At 38.0% G+C, this 18,242-nt stretch overlaps 1 long non-coding RNA gene across 1 annotated transcript in view; it reads right to left on the reverse strand.

Moving 5' to 3' along the window:
• Positions 1-13,777: 13,777 nt before the first annotated feature.
• The window catches only part of LOC141748695 (uncharacterized), a 55,104-nt gene continuing 50,639 nt past the window's right edge, over positions 13,778-18,242 (reverse strand). Inside the window, exon 4 of the long non-coding RNA XR_012589074.1 lies at positions 13,778-16,299. This is a non-coding gene — a long non-coding RNA (uncharacterized LOC141748695). The remainder of the gene's footprint in view (positions 16,300-18,242) is intronic.

Genomic DNA, 18,242 nt, shown 5'->3' on the forward strand with positions numbered 1-18,242 from the left:
GACCTTTTCATTTTCTGCTGAGAGCAACCCACTGGGAGATTCTTTTCTAAATACAAATCCTTCATATGTCTGTTAGTTTTGCATTTCCTAAGATTTATGGAGCTATTTTCCCGAAAATTCCCTTTGTATAATTTAAGCAGAGCCTCCCATAAATATATACTATCTTTCGAAGTAGAGTTTGAAAAATAACTCGAATAAAAAACATATCCTTTTCAGAAGACACAAATGATTTTGGCATGGTGTAGTCAAAATGGTTATAGCCAACTTACTGTGTTCCTAAAGCTGTAATAATCTGCAAAACCAAGTGTATTAACGATGAATTCAACATTTATCCTTATGCAGAAAATAGACATCTCCTCATGCCTGTCCCTGAATTTAAAAGTGCTGTTGTGAGAAAAGTTGAATTGGTTCAGGTCAAATTATTCAAAGTCATAACCTAAAAAAGTCTCCTTTTATACTGCTCTGTTTTTACCCTACTGGAAGGTATCATCTTAGCTGTTTATATCTGGATGCAGTATATGATTCCCAGTTTGATGTCTGAATACATGACATTTAATCCAGGTCTGAGAATCATTCAAGCATATTTAAAACACCATTTTACCTCAGACACTTGTTGGTGCTGGGTGCAGATGGGACATAGGCTCTAAACCCGTTCTTAGAATATTATTTTCACTTAAGCCTGTTGAATTGTTAATGTGCTGACAAGCAGTGCAAGTAACACACTTAGCAATTGAGATTACTACATCTGCCAAAACCAGGACTGCAGGTGTTTCAAGGAGGGAGGAGAGCAACTAATGATGCACTCACTTTCTCTTAACCCAATTTCCCCACTACATTTAGAGTCTCAGCTGGGCACAGGCAGCTTGGACACCTGATAATCATGGTCACTCAGCCTCCTTCACCTCCACCGCAGGTCCTGGCCTTGGGCAAACACATCTGGAAACTCAAGGATTTAAGTTAAGAATATCAAATCAAATTAGATGTGATACGAAAAAACCCAAACTGTAACTGTAAATCCAATTTAATAAAAAACAAATCAGGCTACTAAGAGCTGTTCTAGCTGAACTCCAGAAGCTGGAAAAGCTGCAAGAATTTTAAACAACACAGAGACATGCAGCATCCAACCATCTGCCACTACAAGCAACTTCTGTTGCTATTGCTTCTAGCTAACAAGCTAAGAAAACAGGAAAGAAACTTTCTGTAGGCCCAGTTTCGTGTTTCTTGCTTTAGAATACACTGTGCAAGAAGACAAGTATCTTGTTTTCCCACTGGCATTAAAAAGCATGAAAAGGATTCAGAATGCTGCAGGATTAGACCATTACCATTTTTTCAAGTAAACTTCACTGAGGCTTTAGAAATGTGAGTAAGCTAGTTTGGGTTTTATCCCCAGTGCCACAATTCCAGTCTAAATAAACACCTTCTGAATATCTTGGCATACAGAACCTACCCTATCTATAGCAAGCATAGGTTTAACTTCCTTCATACAAGTAAAAAAATTTGCACATACATGTTAGCAAAATTTAAGCCTAAGTTTATAAATCACCATGCAAGTTTATGGGGCCACATAACAGTTTTGTGGTAATTATAATCAATGCAAGCTCTGGCAGGAGTTTAATAACTCATTCTGGAAACACTTCCCCATGTTCACTACCCATTTCATTGGCTACTCCCATCAATAATCCCACTAACATAAAAACAAGGTCAGCCAAGCAGCCAAAAGACTGAAAAAAAGATCTTGAGAAGATCAAATTCTTACAAGCACACCAGGGCCTGATAATTCAGTTTCAGAGTGCAGACGATAACAAAACCAGAAAATGGCACAACTGGAACCCATTCTCCTAATAAAGTCAGTGATGGAGCAAAACTAACCCACAAGTTATTCACTCTGTGATTCTCATAACATGTCATGCAATATCGGCCTGTCAATGTGGCATTTCATTTGTGGTTTAATCAGCCAACGTGGGGCACACTATGAACAAAGTAGCAATCATCCCCCTCCCCAGTAGGTACTGTAATGGCATCATTTCCGTAACAAACTCATCCTTCACCAGCATGGGATCTGGATATTTGAATTCTTTCTTAATACACTGCCAGTTCTCACAGCCAGCTGTATGAACGTGCAACTTTGCAGCAAGTCACGAGAGACCTTTTCATAAAATTTTGCCATTAGCCGCTATGCAAAGGACTGTGACTATTAAATTCCGAGTTTTACTGTAATGCAGGCTATCAGACACTGAATGCTGTTACTCAGAAAAGGAAACTAAGATTTAACATGCGCTTTAGGAGAAAAGCCGTGAGCGAGTTCCTGGATGGTGTAAGTCTATTGAGATAACTACAGCTCATGCTAGCAGAGGTCTTATCTCCATGGGCTCAGTAATGGAGTCTTTCTGTATTTACTGTCTGTATTTTAGTACATTCCATTCAGATTGTGTTTTTTGCATGGACAAACTGAAATGGGAATTTCTCTGTCCCAAGACAGCAGGACAGCCGCACATACTAACAAATAGCTTAGAAAGTGCATTTCCATGGCAGGAGAAAACTCAGCACAGTAAACTGGGCAAATAAAGCATTACATTACAGAGCTGTGATAGAAAACTACTGTGTGGAAGTATTTAGTGAGAAGCAGCATGGCAATAATCTGTACTCTCAGATTCCCTTCCAAGGTCAGTCCCTGATCCCATGAATCAAGCCCACTTGAGGGAATTCCTGCTGACACCGAGAGCTGTGCATTCAGAAAGCACAGGCCGTACAGTTGCATGAACAGACAAGAATTTTTTTCACTTAAGAAAAGCATTGTTTAAATGTTAAGCTAGCTAAATATATTAAAGTGAAACCATAAAAAGATTTACCATATGAATTGCTTGGTACAGACCCAAATTTTGAAAATTGTTTAGCAGACAATTTCCCGTGAAATTACCGCAATTCCACACAGATAATTTAGTCTCACAGTTACGTCCATGCATGCCATTTTGAGCACTGGGGCCTCCTGTTTCCTCATCGCTTCCTCCAAGCATCGATAAAGCACCTCACTGCCAAAGTTCAAGAGCGTAAAATGTGAAAGAGAGGACCACACCTGGCTAGACTTCGCTGGCTCCTTTAACCGAGGAAAAGAGAATCAAAGAAAACCTGGGGGGTGGGGAGAAGAAAGGGACAGAATTCGATCCCTGCAGCTGCTCAGTGACGCAAAGTCCCCGGCTGAACTCAGAAGATGGGAGCAGCAGAGCCAACAAAGCTTGGCCAAAAATTAATCCGTCTCCCAGAGACATCCCTCTGGATTTGCTGCTGTCTAATAATGTTTGGAGTTTACTGCAAGTTCCTACTCGGAGTTTGGAGCTTACTGACGGTGTTATTAGGGTTTGTTTCCTGTTTTCAAAAAAGCTTACAAGGCTTCAGTGTCTTTAAGAACGCTTCAGATTTGATGGACATTGACCCACAGATTCAAAGTTTACAAGGGAAGATTAATACACTGACAGAAGAGGAGAGAATGACATATAATCACAGGCGAAAAAAATCCTTATTTCCTTAGGAAACCAGACTAAAAGAAGAAAAGATAGCAAATCAGAGGTTATGCTGAAAGTGCTCTCTTCTCCAGTCAGCATGCATCCTCCATCCACGTTCTGCAGCCTTGCTGATTGATGTAACTCAATATTAGTATCTGAGTGTAAATCTCTCATCTGTCACAACTGCAACAACCCACCCATTACTATCAGTAAAGCTTTTATATCAGGCGGTAGGTTGGGCCACCGCTGCATTCAGAAGATTTTACAGTAAGATTAGCTTGATTTAGGTTCAACATATGTAGAAGTAAATGAGTTATTCCAATAGAATCTGTATTGCTAATAAAGCAACCACTGCATTAGTTTCAGGAAACCTGAACTCTAATTACAGTAAGACTCAAGAGTCTTCCTTTTGATTTGTAAGGCGCACATCAACAATATGTGCAAATATTTCACTTACCTTTTGTGCTTTGTCCAGTATTCCAGCTACCTAGTAGCCAAAATAGTTCCTCTGAGGAACATCTGAAATCTTGCACAGACTTGTAATTGCAAATGAAAAAAAGAAGTATTTTTATGGCACTGATGAAACATTGATCTAAAATAAATATGAAGTAGTTGAAGATTTTTAGGTCACCTAATATCTTAGAACAAGAAATAATAATAAAAAAAACCAACTTGTTTTATCTAAGAATTTAAACTAAGTTCTCTTCCAAGTGAAATTTTGCATGCCACACCGAAGAGATCTTAGAGGGTGAAAAAAAAAAGAAGGCATCTTTACATTAGAGCAAGATGATGTTTCAACTAGAAATTCCCAGGAAGTAAAGTGGGGTGGGTGAGTTCAGCCAAGGAATCATATTGCTGAAGAGGGGATTTCACTAGAACCAATAAAATAAAATAAATCAATAACGTATCTCCAAACCGCAAGAAAGATTCATATCTTGATTTGGATTTGGGCATATAATGGGATACAATACCTTCATGCCAAAGTAGATTTCTAAAGCAATTTTATGTATGCAGCTGAGAAAGAAAACACCGTACCTTGCAAAATTGTGTTAACAGAGCAGAAAAGAGAAGCAGGATGACAAGAGCTTGCTTTCTGCTTGCAATGGTCAGCTGACTGGCCTAATTGCCAGCTTTCTGTCCCATTCATGCACGCTATGGTTGTTTCAAAATGGCATGCATTGACAGTGCTCTCTTAAATTCGTCAAAAAATAGGTTTGGAATGAAAATGCCAACAGTTATTACAGCTCAGGTGCCTGAAGCAACAGAATTATTGCTGAGGTGTTTAAGTGGCATGTGATTTTCTGTTTTATTTTCAGAGAAGTATGAGTTTTGAAGTAACTACTGCAACTGATGTGCAAATTTTGACACATTTTATATGACAAGTGACTAGCCCAGTGGTACATCTGCAGATCAATAATAGTACATCTCAGTTACCTGACTAGTGGGTGTTTGGAAGGAGAAGGAAAAGGTTTGCAATCATGCCCAGCAGCAAAACAATTCCCAGAAGCTTTTGCTCTCTACATTATTGAGCACCTGAACTGTTTTTATGGAACAAACTCAGATAGTATTGGCAATTCCCTGGTGTGAAAGGTTTGGGTGCATAAAAGCAGAAGTCAAAAATATATGGCTTCACTGATTTTAAAACATTCAGAGATGACCTAATAGTTTCCATATTCCAATAGGACATGAATTTAAATTTAATTCAATATGCAACCGTAAGTGTATATCAGGGAAGTGGCTTTAGTTCCACCAAAATTCTCTCGAGATGTAAAGGCACTCACTTCAAACTGATTTTTCAAAGAACTGGCTACTTCAAAAACAAAGGAATAGATACCTCAAGCAGCTTTGGACTTATTAGGAAACAAAGCACTGAAAAAATGTATCACGAGCAAGAGCAGTAATATACACCAGTCTTTTGGCATGTAATGCAAATGGCAAATAGTTCCTATTTCTAGAGAAGCCTTCTGGAATATTGAAAGCCCAAAGAATGCTCGATACTTAGCATTGTAGTTTCAACTTTCTTCCTCGTGGGTATCTTCCCCTTAAAGGCCAACGAGAATGTAGAAACTTTCCGAAAATTCTTAATCCCAAATATTTTATTTGGCTGGGGGGTTTTATTTATTTATTTATTTTTCCTCTACCAAATGGAAGGAGGTAAAAATCTATGGAGATTGCAATGGGCTTCATATGTAAAATACTATGCAATTTTCTCTGCTAACATTTTTTAAACACAGAAATGCACTGATAAATCTTGGCGTGCCCCTGTGAAATGCAGATATACAAATGACCAATGCAAAGCAATTCTAAAGTAAGATCATATCTAGTCTGATTGTTTTTCATAGAAGTGCTCCCTATCAAGAAATAGATTTAATAGAAATTGAACCATTTTAAATGAATGTGTTCATGTCAACAATATACTTTATGAAACCAAATCATAATCATGTTACCAAAATGAGAAAGGCTATACCTGTCAAAATATCTGAGCAGAATAAAAGATTTCTGTTTTACTCATCATTTACCGCAATTTCATTTCAGTCAGAAGAGGGAAAAAAAGAGATGAATCAGGTCATCTGGTGAAGAAGGTTTGAATAAGAGTCTGATTTTCTGGGAACCGCTGGCAAATGACTGGCTAAGTCATGAGAGATACAACTACCTGCTCTACAGTCAAGGGTACAGCACAAGAGGAATAAAAGGAGTCTACCTACTTCAGACTTCAGCAATACAGTGTTTATTCACTTAGAGAGAATGAACACAAGCACAGCTGAATTACTCCTATTTAATTCAGCACTATACCTCTGAAACAGCACAGGCCGGGACGGAGCTGAGCTGAAGGACAACAGCATGAACTTAAAACGTAAGAAGTCACAATTTATTTGTCCCTAACTATAGTTCTATCCTACCTAGAAGCAGCACAGTAAATTCTCTTTCTTTCCACTCAATAAAGTGCTTTGTAGAAGGGTTTTATAACATCACCTTCTAAGCCTGTTCGTCTTTGTTGCTCCTCTCTCTCCAGCCTTTCTAGCACAACCTTTCCATATAAATTTATTAGGAAACAATTTATAGTATTACCATCAATAATTCTTTCTGTATCATTGTAAATATGCACACAGTTTACAGAACGGATAAGGCAAGTTCCTGCCCCAGGGGCCTGTTTTAGTTATCAAAGTCTTTATATTTATTACACTAATACACTTTAATGCAGCTTTTTTAAAATGAATTATTAAGAAAGATCAAAATGAAACGAATTATCAAGAAACACCTACTTACAGATCCTAAATAAGAATAAAAGACCAGTTTGTTCTGACAATAGTGTCCAAAAATCCTTAGTTTTCAAGGAATATCTAAAGCATCATTACCTTTAGTTCAGCCATAATTTACTGATATCAAAGTTCACAGCACCTGGAGCAAAATGTGTAGTGCAGTACAACTAAAACAAAGAGTTTCAAACCATCCACACAGAGAACTGGCATTCTGTCATCTCAGCACTGAAAAGAAAGAAAAAGGGTTTCTCAAATTTACTCTTATGAATAAGCCCCTCTTCCTCCCCCCGGCAATTCTTTAGCTCCTTGTATGCAGGCAGGACTCTGGGCCAGCACATGAAAAACAGCAGGCTGGCACATCCTTCATGCTAGCTTCTTGTTCTTTTCAATTTACTATTTCATTTAAAAACAAAGTCATGACAGTTGATGTGACAGCCTTGAAAACATGAGCCAAGAGCAAAAGACGGTAAGATCTGCCAGCATCTGGCAAAGCCTAACACATGGCTCTGAGAGGAGTGGCCTGTACAGGCTGTTTGTAAGGGTGCTGTCAATGCTGACTTTGTTAAATATTTTGTTGACCATGAAAATATGGAAGACAAAGAGGAAGATCCACATCAGAGAAAATTCCACAGGAAAGCTAGAGCAAATGCAATCATGCCGCGAACATGCCATTAACCCACTTGACTGGTCTGTACATGAGTGGAGTTCATCTCGTGGGAGAAAAATGAGAAGGAAGCCTTGGGATAGGATAGAGAGAATGAGACTGGAGTAAAAGGAGCTACGGAGGTAGTGAGATGGGACAGGAATAGACCGGAGAGGTTAGAAAGGAGGCAGCGATTCACAGGATGTGGGCATTTCACAACCCTCACATGGAATCAAAGATTCCTCAAATGTTACCATTTCTCTGCTTTATGCTGCTTTGGCACCAGTGCCTCTCACTCTCCTGCCACAGAGAGACAATTTACTAGTGCCATCAGCTACCGTGCTAACATAGTTAGCAGAGTCCTGTATGCTGATGTAAACATGACACGCAGATTGCAGATTGACCATTGGTGAAGTAGGCTTAAAGAATTGCTGCTATCTCAGGATGCCACTAGAGAAAAAGTAGAAAAATCAGAGATGAGATGACATATCAGAAAGACACGATATACAAAAAGTGGGGCTGGTGAAATCTTTCAGGCTTACAAAAACCAAGCCTTCAGAGGTTGTTTAGCACTGGTATAAACACTGCCCATACAGAACCAATTTAATTCCTCCTACGTATATGCATTTGAATATTTTTTTTTTTTTTAAAGTATATGATCTGTATTTCTCTTCCTTAAAAACATCTGGCTTATGCTTTGAGAGTATTCTTGTCCGCTAGACTAGCTATAGAAGTTGTAGTATCATTTCGTGCTGAAGTTGGAAAGCATTAAAAGAAGGGCATTGGAAAAAATGAACAATTATTGATTAATGAATCTGAATTTGCTTTGGGAAAAGGGATTCTATCCCCAACCACCACTGGTTTCCTTGGCAAAGTAAGACTGAATCAAACATTGAAGACATCCTTCACTTCTAGATTCATCATTTGAGATTTCAAAGTCTTATTTGCCGAAATCTTAATTTGTGCCCAAAAATCAATGGGAGTTGTGTCTGAATGCAAGCATAATATTTAATGCTAAAGCGGATAAAAAAGAAGGTCTTTGCATTTTGAATTGTGCATGCAAACTTAGAGATTACTTTTTAACACTCTGTACCTCAACCAGTAATCTCTGTAATGGGGATAATCCTATTCATTCACTTCATAAAGGTGAAAGCAATTTTAATAATGTTTGAAAAACTGAATAGCCCCCTGGGTAAATTAGTCATTCACTCTTCAAAGCAAAGTTTGAAAAGCACGTACTAAATAAGTGTGTCATGTTTGAATAAGGAAAATAAGCTACTAAAGTGCAAACATCATATATTCTGGGCTCTGCAAATGGCCAGGATCTTGTGGAAAAATAAATACTATCATGATACTTACACACATACAAAGCTAGCACTACCTACCATAAAAGTAAGGGAAGTCAGCACTTGGGGTTTGACTTAGCAAGCTTGGTTATGGGCTTTTAATGTAGCTTCCTGTGGCTCATCCAAGCCACGAGCAGCCAGTTTCTCCAGGAGAACTCTGTGGGAAACGGTGTCAAAGGCTTTACTAAAGCCTAGGTGGACAACATCCACAGCCTTTCCCTCATCCACTAAGCAAGTCATCTTGTCATAGAAGGAGATCAGGTTAGTCAGGCAGGACCTGCCTTTCATAAACCCATGCTGACCGGTCCTGTTCCCCTGGTTGTCCTGTATGTGTCACATGATGGCACTCAAGATGATCTGCTCCATAACCATCCCAGGCACCAAGGTCACACTGACAGGCCTGTAGTTCCCCATATCCTCCTTCTGGCCCTTCCTGTAGGTGGGCGTCACATTTGCTAGTCTCCTGTCAACTGGGACCTCCCTGGTTAGCCAGGACTGCTGATAAATGATGGAAACTGGTTTGATGAGCACCTTCACCAGCTCCCACAGTACCCTCAGGTGGATCCGCGTCCAGCCCCGTAGACTTTTGTCTCTCTTAGTGGTGTAGCAGGTGGCTAACCATTTCCACTTGGATTATGGGGGCTTCATTCTGCCCTGTCTCTGTCTTCCAGCTCAGGGGGGCTGGGTACCTGGAGAACAACTGATCTTACTATTAAAGACTGAGGCAAAGAAGGCATTAAGTACCTCAGCCTTTTCCTCATCCTTTGTCACTGTGTTTCCCCCCACATCAAATGAAGGGCGGAGATTATCCTTAGCCCTCCTTTTGTTGCTAACGTTTTTATAGAAATATTTTTTGTTGTCTTTTACAGCAGTAGCTGGATTAAGTTCTAGTCGGGCTTTAGCCCTTCTAGTTTTCTCCCTGCATTACCTCATGACATTGTTGTAGTCCTCCTGAGTTACCTTCCCGCTTCTTCCAAAGGTCACAAGCTCACTTTTTTTTTTTTCCTGAGTTCCAGCCAAAGCTTTCTGTTCAGCCAGGCTGGTCGTCTTCCCTGCCGGCTCATCTTTTGGTACATTGGGATGGCCCACTCCTGCGCCTTTAAGATTTCCTTCTTGAAGAAGAAAATCATTACTAAACGGGATGGGTCAAGTTTGATGGGATTGGTAGGTCAGAAGGTAGGACAATTTCCAGGTTATGTATTTGTCTGACTACCACATATGAACTCCCAAGCATCCTTAGTAAATAGGCTGCTAGTGGTGTACAATGAGACCGTGATGGTTTGTATGTACCAATGCCCAGAAGGGAAAAGTAGAACTGCAATAGGGCTCATTGGTCTCAAACATCTCCCTGTTTACACCTTCACAGCCAGGAAGAATGAGACAGATCTAGTGACTGTGGCAATGATGACCTAATGGGTATCAGGGAAATGCTAAATTCAGCAACTAATGTTGAGATAAACATGAAAGGTCTCATTGAAAGTGATCGTGAATCTTCTGGCAGATTTCAGCAAGCTTTGGATCAGGCCCTATTAGAGCCACCCCCAATCTCTGACTTTGGTGACCAGTTTCAAGGCTCCTGCCCTTCATTTTATCAGTTGCGTTTTGTTCTGGCTTGAACTTGACTAATTTAGTATTACAAGCAAAATACAAGATTCGAGTTATAATAGTCACATTCTCTACCATCCAAGCCATTTCATTTAAAAATGAGCATAAAACTAAGTGCAGACAAGAATAACTTTCGTATCAGAAGACAAATATCACTGGTATAATAATAATGTAAAATTAAAATATTAGAATCAGCTAAACTTAGAAGATAGATAGGAAAATGAATAATATATGCAAGTACAATCCAGAGTTCTGTTTTATGCATACAAGGGGAATAATTAACTGATCTGGAAACATGTAAATGAGGGCTTAAAAGCATTTTCAAAACAGCACATCCAATTTCAGTTACACACGCAGAAGTTGCTACATTATAATAATTAGATTTTTTTTCACAAAAGATTTATTTATTTTGAATAGGAGTATTAAATATTATACTAATTACTAGTTATTTTACTTTGTACCCAGGGAAAAGGAATGAATATTCATTAATTCCTCAAGCTACCAAACCCCAACAGACCAGACAGATTCCAGCATAGCTACAGATAAGTATGGAAAATGTTTGGTACAAAATCAGGCTCATTCCACAAATCACAGCTCTGTCTTTTTCACATGTAAAATGCACTGCAAGAAACAACAGAAGAACAAACAACACCAGATTACATCAGTGTTTTTCCTTTTACTTTTTAAGTGTCTTTTTGTATAATGCCCTCGAGAAAGCTTTTTATTAGCATTATTTTGAGAATATTATATCCATTTTACTTGGTAGCAACGGTAAAACTCAACATATTCTGGAGATAAATAATAATCAAAACATGTTCTGCTTATTTAACTGTTCTTTTTTTTTTTTTTTTTTTATAATGGAAGAAGCTCTACTGGCTTCCTATCATCATAGCAACTGCAGGAAAGACACTTGTCCATCAGATACAAACTGGCACATGATAATCACATACTTCTCAGCAGCACACCAGGATGACTGTCTAGCTTAAAGACAAGAAACCTATTCAGATTCCATGCTTTATTTTTATTTGTTAAATGAAGATCAAAACTTCTCAGTGATGAATGATCTGGGCATTCATAAGTTTTAGAATGCCCAAGTGGAGGTGCTTTATTTTTTGGAGATTGGACACATGGCGATTTCTGAAACTCAACCCTTTCAGGGCATTCCCAAATGGGTGTCCAACTCAAGCTCTGGAGGTTATTTTAAAAATAACAGGTTACTAGCTTGGCCAATGGTTGTGTAAGATGAAAGGAATCAACTGGTCACCAGAATCAGAGCACACATCAGGCTAAATCACTGCAGAGCTTGCTGCCTGCTGTCAGCCAGGGTTCGTACTCTCTCCGCATGTTCATGGATAACCTTTTCCAGGCTCCTCTAAAGATCAGCCATGCCCACCTAAAGATTTTTAGAATGGTCAAAGACAAAGACCAAGTGAAACCATCTGCCTTTAAGTTCATTTGATATTTATGTTGTCATTCCCATTAGTGTTTTTTCATTCAAATCCAGAATAGTTGCAGACAGGCTAAATTTGTTTCTCAAACTAGACCTAAAACTTACTGGAATTAAGCTGACTCTCTTGACGACATTTCAATGGAAGGTATCATTTCTGCATGAGCTCGGATGCTTTCTGTTACTCCAACAGTAACTATATTGCTCTTAAGTTGTCTATATTATATACAGTGCGAGATGAATTTTAACAAGCATAGTTCAGAATCTAATCACTGACATAACAGCCAACCCGTTACTTTACTTTTTTATTAAAACATCACTGTTTATTAAAACATCATTGCAGAATTCCCCCTCAAAATTCATGAGCTGCCTCCACATATTACTAAGAGGCCAAAATTTAAAAAGAAGATTAAAAAATGCCTTAAGAGAATTCTTACTTGAGCTGTAATTTAAGTATTTACACTTTGCACTTTGAAATCAGTCTAAAATTTCATATTTAGATGCTCTCTAGGAAGGTTAAAAATCTCTTATTTGGACACTCAAATTGATAAAGGCATGAAAAAAACTCCCTCTGTTCCCTATACACAGGATATATATCTGATCTGATCTACTGATTTAGTAGATCTACCTACTACTTATCTACTGATACACAGCTTTGAAGAGTATTTAATAATGTACCTGAAATACTTTTTTGAGCAGCACAAAGTTCCTATTGATTCTCTCATTTCACAAGAACTCAAATTGTGCTCTCTCTTAAAGGCACCTCACACTGCTCCCCCCTTGTAATTAGTGTGAAATAGCCTTCCTTCTATTGACTGTTTGCACATTATTTTCCTTGTACATGCACAAAACATGGTCTCTCCTGAGTTCAAAGAATGAACACCATATCATCTAATGTGGAATTCCTTTGTGTCTTTTTATATATCACGCTGAAAAAGTACATTGAAAATTTTAAGTACTGTATTAGAAAAATGTATGTAGGTACTAAAGTTAAAATTACATCAAGTCCCTTCAAAAACTCCAGCATTCTGGGAATGGAATATGCCTATTTTGAGTCCAGAACTGGACTAACTCTTACCACAATGAGAAGAATGAGGAAGTTGGTTTGTTTGTCTTGCCTGAACTAACATCCAGAAATACATACACATTAAATCCCAGGCATTAATCTCACATTTCACATGCAGTTACCAATATATTTGAACCAACTCTAGTTCAGAGCAAAGCATGGAAACATACAATGTAGTATCTAAAAAAAAAAAAAAAAAAAAAAAAAAAAATTATATCGGGGCCTGACTACAGATGTGCATTAGAAGTAAAGTGATGCCAAACTCTTTACATCTTGGCATTATGTCCTCAAATACTGAGACTCTAATTCAGGGCATACACCCCACTCCTGAATATCTGACTGAATGCTAAAGTTCTTTCCTGAACAAGAAGATACGTGAAGAATTGTATCATAGACTTAACCAATTATTTCAATTAGTCTATTACTTTTTTTTTTTTTAAACTTTCCTTGTTCTTTTGTACTCGTGGGGTTGATTTATGGCATGCCATGATTGGTAGGAAACAATGCTATTACATAAACCGCATCATTAATGTTTTAAAAACCTGTATGATATATCTGTATGTATAAATAACATAAAAGAAACCAATTAAAAGAAAGTCACTGAAGTATAAATAATATAAAAAATTGTCACTCAGCAAGCTACTGAAATAAACTAATAATTAAGATATTTACCATCAGTCTAAAACAACGCAGTCAGGATTGGGTTAAGTGAGCTGTGTACATGGTGGGGGATGCACTGGTCAGAATTATCCTTTACTAATTTGAGATAGTACTATAAAACAAGCGGTGAAATATTTCAAAGAAAATTTTATTATATTAAATGTTACCTTTTTCTGCTACTCAAGTAATTAATTATTTAAACTGTTACAAGAAAGAGAGAGAATCTAGATTCACACACTTGTAATGACTAGGAGGATATTTAAAATTCATTACAGTACATTAAACTTCCACTGATTAGTTAGCATCACTGCAAAATAAATAAATAGCCAATTTGCTTTGATCAGCAGAAATTCCGATAAAATCAGCAAAACACCAATTAAAATGTGAAAAATGTCACCTACTGTCATTATTCTAATGGAACTAAGACGACATATAGAAGAAACTGATTCAATGTTTATTTTCATATCAGCTGTGTCTTCAAACTGTAAATCATTAGAGCTTTCACTTGCATCTCTCTCACAACCCCAGAATTAATTCTGTAGATGGATTTACTATGGACCACATTGTACTAGAATAGACCGTCCTATCATAAACAGAATAATAAGGTCTTGCCGCAGTTCTATGAACTCCTGTTGGGAGGGGCAGTGGGGAGCAGCAATTCACTCAGAAATATGTGAACAGAGATGAAACTTGACATGTGGGATTTTTGCCTGAAACTTTGTTCTTTGGAAGCAGGTGGAAAGGAACGAAATGATTAAGCAGAGGTGCTGTATTTACAGTTATACACATTTCTTATTTATCGAGTTCCTCAGCTTTGAGGCCCTGAGCCTGCAAATAACCACACAGTTGCCTGTAAATTGGGTAGAACGCTTTGAAGACAGAAGACAAACTCTCAGTAACTGACCTGCAATTTTTAGCAACCCTAACTTTAATCAAATAAGGAGATTTCATACAAATGAACAATACTCATACCTCCACAAGCTTCTGACAATGCCCGTGCTTCTAATTTTACATATATAGTCTTCAGTTGGAGCGATTGCTAGGTATCCAATTAAGAAAATCTGGGTAAATCATTTGGGCTCCTGGCTGTTTCAACTGAACATAACTGAACCTTTTAAGTGTGGCTACGCATTGATTTGAACTACTGCATACTTCCTATCACCTTAGAAGTCTTCACAGCTCTCAGAAAAGAGAGCCACAACATGTATCCTACCTACCAGTTGCCCATAGTGGAGTGTGTGAAACACAGAATGAGAAACTGTGGCCTACTAAGAGATAAAAGAAGATCAGTGTTTATTCTCTCTCTCTGGGAGATCATGTTGGTCAGACGTCCTCTGTGAGAGCCAGTACCCACTGTGAAATGTTTCTTTATAAACACACACCAATTTCTTCATGGTTTATTTGCCTTTTAAAACTCTGAAATGGGCATTTTTCATAGTACCTGGAAACTGAGCAAAGAATTTAGTACTTGATCCACGGTCATCACTCAGCCCCCTACTGACTACTGTCAGCAACAGCTGCCGCTTGTTTGGAGATGAATCATGGACTTGCAACCACAGGAATATTTCTGGAATAAAATACCAGCTAACAGAGAATTAGAAAGCTCAATCACAAACACATACTTCTCTTGGAGTGGAGTTCCTGTGAGAGATTAACTCTGAGTGCCCTTCCAAAACAGAATTCCTATGTTGGAGGGCCTTCAATGGAGGAAAACCAATGATCTGGCACACAAGATAACCAAAAAACTATCACAGGTATAAAGAAGTCAGCACAAAGAAGAGCTGGTGTAGTAGTTTAAGAAGAGAGAAAGTGAGAGTTTATGTGCAAATGCAAAAGAAGTCAGAGTGCACAGCTCCTTGAAGAAAAATATGAAAACTAACCTTGGAGTCACTGAAGGAATTCAACAGTTGGGACCTGTCAGTTATAAGGTACAGGTCTTGAAATAACCTCAACAAGGTAATTTCTCCCAGCTCTCATTACCCTTTCCCACGCTGACAAAATTTGCTCAGATGGCACAGCAGCAAAGAAGAACCACCACATAGCTTCCGGAGTTGTGAACTCAAAGACTTTGGCCGAAGGCTTGCCTTCTCTCACCACCTGCAACTGTGGCAGGCAAAACCACGAGCAAGCTCACTAAGCTGCTGGCTAAACACCAGCTGGATCCCTGCTGCTCCGAGGAAGTGTCACTTTAAGATAATAGAAAGATGCAAGATGCAGCACAGATTCTCAGTTACCACACTTAACGTCCTTGGGTTCAAGCCAGCCCTTTAACACTACAGATACATACTGCCCTGCCACAGCCAGTATCAGGTTGCCCTGAGCGTCTTCAGAAGTTCATTAATTTTGGTCTCACGAAAAACCAATGGATTCCATAACAGTATGGTATTTTGATTTCTACTGAAAGATCACAGTCTAAGAATAGATAGTCCATATTCATGCTGTAAAACGCAGCTACTGACCAGAATCGATAGGAATCCATTAGACATTTTTGTTTCATTTTTTCTTTGTAAGCAGCAAGGGGAGTACGGTTTATTTGCGCAAATGCTTATTATCCAACACATTGTAACATCTGAACTAATTCTTCGTGATGGCCCAGGTCTATTTCAACATAAACAAGTGCACAAGAATGCCAAAAAAAGGAAACATTAATATATTAATCTGTTTGTGTAGTTGTCAGTCTTCATGCTCAGTTTCCGCTCATCATAAGGCCGGGAAAATGCAGTCATGGGATACAGATTGTGTACTCTAAAATGCACGCCACATCATGGAGTCCTATCACCAGAACAAAACATAGCTTTGAGTCATATACAGCTGCTTATTGATACATTTTGTGTACAGTCAGGAAAATTTGGGAATGTTACATGTTTTCTGCTATGTGCTTTTTCTGTGTCCAGCATCTGTAAGCCTCATGATATAAACAAGCATACGGTTTCTGTCACTACTTCATGCCAGTATGAAATGTCATAAATGACTATGTTAAAAACAAGGAAGGAACGCAGTGTTTAGTCACAACAATCAGAAGAAAATAATATTCTATGAGAAAACAAAATTTCACACCAGATCCACAAAGCAGGTAATGAAAATTCACAGAATGTGAGGACCTGCCCTTACAGCTCTTACTATGCCTGCATATATGATGTGGAAAGAAGACATTAAAGTTAACGGTTCTGGGTGATGAAGAAATCCTCACAGCCTGTGGATCCCTGCTGCTCTGAGAAGGTGTCATTTTAAGATAACAGAGGGATGCAGGATGCAGCACAAATTCTCAGTTACCACACAGTGTCCTTGGGTTCAAGTCAGCCCTCTAACACTATTTCCACGCAGAACTTGTAATATATTAATTGGCATTCTATAATGTTCATTGTCTATGAAACCTGCATCTTTCAAAACATTTTTCTTGAGTATTGCTGTGTTTTCTAATATGCAGGAAAAATACGTAGTCAAAATGAAATGTTACTTTGAAGTTCAGTAATTTGGATGGAAAAGTCACAGATACACTGGTAATTGTAAATGGTCTGAGGTTTGAATGATTTTTCCACTTCAGTTAAATATATTGAGAAGTATATTCAAATAATTAAAAAGTGCTGGAAATAAGCAGTATTTGGAATTAATGGAAGCCATATATTCACCCTGTTGCATTCATTATTTTTAAATTATAGTTTCCACAGATTAAGAAATGCAGTAAAGTTAAAATGAAGCAATTTTGTTGCTAAATATTGTCATTTAGATTAAAATATATATGTCTGTTGAATCCAAAAGCCAAACACTACTACTGCTGCTGATTTTATTATTTGTAAAATCTAAAATAAACTGCCAACGAGCAATGAGCAACAACTGGGAAAACATTAAAAAAGAGAGAATAAAAGCCCCAATATCCCCATTTCCCTGGGCAATCATTTTCTTACATGGTATGGGTTGCCAATCATATGATGTACACATCAAGAAAGTCATGTTATATTAATTACACATTTCTAAATAGTTTAATAAGGGATCTATACATTATAGATGCTGTAATATACGGCTGAGAGTCCAAAAGGCTAAAAGGTTGCTCATAACCCTCTCTATCCATCGGTTACAGGCTAATACCCCTTATTTCAAATGCACAACCTTTGCCACATCTGTAACACAGTAAATAATTTAAAATCTTTTATAAGCCATTTTTAAGTGAATATGACTGATAGGAAGTAAAAATTAAAGGAAGAATTCTTGTCCTGCCAATAATTTCACAGGAGCTGGCTCATGCACAGGTCTACAAACCCAAATATTGTTCTTGTAAACCCTCAAATCCTGAACATTTCAAATTGGACCCTTTATCTGGGGAAAAGTTTATTTGAAGCAAACTACCAGGCAATTTTACATCCATCCTTAAGGATATCTGGACAAACGTTGAATGCTAGCAACATTTGTCCACTGACCATGGAATAAAGGGTCTTCCAAAACAGAGTGGAAAAATAATAATTTTCAAATACAGTACCACCAATCAACATACAAATGAACACTCATGGCTGAATTTCTAATTACATTGGTTTCCTTTGAGGCACGGTTTCATCCCAACAATTCAAGACAGATGGTAAAGTTTTATTGTGACCAATTTTCCATTTCAAAACTTCAGTGCATTTTAAAGGCAAAAATAAGATGCATTTTAAATTTATTTTCCTTCACACTTGTATAGAAATGTCACCAACCAGGTCTTACCACATTTCCTACGTTTCCAT

Source organism: Larus michahellis, chromosome 9 (genome assembly GCF_964199755.1).
Source record: "Larus michahellis chromosome 9, bLarMic1.1, whole genome shotgun sequence".
Taxonomy (NCBI): Eukaryota; Metazoa; Chordata; class Aves; order Charadriiformes; family Laridae; genus Larus; species Larus michahellis.